The following is a 1974-nucleotide window of genomic DNA, read 5'->3' on the forward strand; positions in this document are numbered from 1 at the left end:
CAGTGGACCTCACGGAAGCACTGAGAATGAGATGAGATATTTAAAAATTGCGATCAGCAAGACCAATGATGGATTAGCTATCTGGGGTGGGGAAAGGGCAGAACCCATGTTCACTTCTAGGCTGCTGGGTGAATGATGGGGTACTTGGTGGGATGGGGAGCACTAAAAGGGTTGTAGATTCAAGACAGGAAGATAAGGAATGTGGTCAGGAACAGGATGGGTTTTAGACATGATGAAAGACATCTAACTGGAGATGATGAAAAGTAGTGTGTGGATGTTTGGGGCTTGAAAGGAGATCGGAGACACAGGTCTCAAATTCTGGGGATAAATGTGGTGGCAAATGTGGTCATGGCAGTAGTTGTGGTCAACCAGGGGACATAGGATGAAGCCCAAAGGAATTCTAATATTCTAAGTGAGGAATCTGAAAAGAAGGAGGCAGAATGTTAGAGACAAAACCCAAGAGAGTAGAGTGTCACAGAACAAAGCCTAGTGTTCATACAAGGAAAAGGTGGAAGGGGTCTCTCTGTCACCTTCCCTCTTCCTCACCACCCACCAGCATCCCAACCACCCACCACTGGGTGGGCCAGTCCCCAAGTCTGTGCATTATTTTATACATCACACAAGGATGTGAATTCCTCCTTCTAACTCACGGTGTAAACAAGATATTTTCATCTGTGTAGAGCTGTTACCCATAGAACAAAACATTTCCCCAGCACACGGTTCTCAGACTGATGCTCTCTTTCTGCTCAGGTGGCCCCAGGAAAGGAGTCAGATCTTTCTGGGCATTTCTCCATCACAGACGCATGACCTTCCTACATAGAAATTTTAGTACGTAGTAATAACAGTCACATGTTATTGTCATATAGGTTAGCACCCCAAAAAAAGAGAGAAAATGTGATTTTTCTTGCCCACCAATGGGCTTATTTCTTGATCAATTTTTATTTTGGTTTATAAATTCTATCATTTTTAACCTGTGTTTTTTTCATTGTATAAACTTAGATACAAACACTGTCAAATTTTTAACTTCACTAAATGAAATTCAGTTTAGCTCGAGGTCCCGCATATTAAGATTAGTGGAAAATCCAGCATCAATCAATTTTGTGGGCTCCTTCACCTTCCTTACAGATAACAAGGCACCAAATCATACACAGGCCCAGTGGTTGCTGTTACCACACTCCCTAGCCATTCAGAGATGGCACCTCTACCCCTCATATGCCAAGCTGAGTCATGGGACATCTTCCCCAGGCTCCCAGAGCTGAGGAGCTCCATCCTCCCTGGCACCCCCCTGGTCATCTGTGTCTATGGTCTTTCCTACCCAGAGGTACCGTCACAGGCCCAGGGGCTCTCCATAATCTAAGAATCCCTTCCCAGGCCCTTCAACTCATGGGGAACTTATGTCTGAGAAAATGGGGTGCAGTGGTATCTCAGAAGTTTATTCCGTCATATTAAATTATCAGTAAATCACTCTTTGCTGAGTCAATTTAGATGATGCATTGTAGACAACCAGATAAGACACCATATTCCTGAGCCAGATTTTGCCAGCAGAAAAATAAATTGCTCAGTTTATCTTTAATTCATCCTTTTTTGTTGTTGCTTGCCTTTCAATGTCAGAATCTGTCTTCATAAGGAAAACTTTCCTGATCTAACATGCAGCCACTTTCTCCTGAACTTCACTGCAGACTAGAATGTCTTCTGAAATCTCTGCTCACTGTTGTTCCTTACCATTTTGAGGGCAGAAATTTACAAGTGCCACCTTGGTACGAGCAAAGGTTGTGTGTTCTAGAGTCCCAGCAAGTTGACCTTCTGGGCTCTTGCCGACTGAATGATTTCTGCATCATTTCCCCTTCTAGCCGGAAAACTCAAATACATGTAAGGTATGCCGTAAGGGAGGAACGCTATACTGCTGTGATACTTGTCCAAGTTCCTTTCATGAGAAATGCCACATCCAGCACATAGATGCCGACAGGTTAGTGA

At 43.7% G+C, this 1974-nt stretch overlaps 2 protein-coding genes across 9 annotated transcripts in view; both read left to right on the top strand.

Moving 5' to 3' along the window:
* Positions 1 to 1974, top strand: part of SP100 (SP100 nuclear antigen) — a 75453-nt gene that overhangs the window by 70731 nt on the left and 2748 nt on the right. The gene's annotated exons all lie outside the window — the stretch shown is intronic.
* The window catches only part of LOC111732077 (nuclear body protein SP140-like protein), an 18940-nt gene continuing 17963 nt past the window's right edge, over positions 998 to 1974 (top strand). The window contains exon 1 of the mRNA XM_023523852.1: positions 998 to 1966. The gene's annotated coding sequence lies outside the window, so the exon portion shown is untranslated. The remainder of the gene's footprint in view (positions 1967 to 1974) is intronic.

This window comes from Pteropus vampyrus, unplaced genomic scaffold (genome assembly GCF_000151845.1).
Source record: "Pteropus vampyrus isolate Shadow unplaced genomic scaffold, Pvam_2.0 Scaffold423, whole genome shotgun sequence".
Lineage (NCBI taxonomy): Eukaryota > Metazoa > Chordata > Mammalia > Chiroptera > Pteropodidae > Pteropus > Pteropus vampyrus.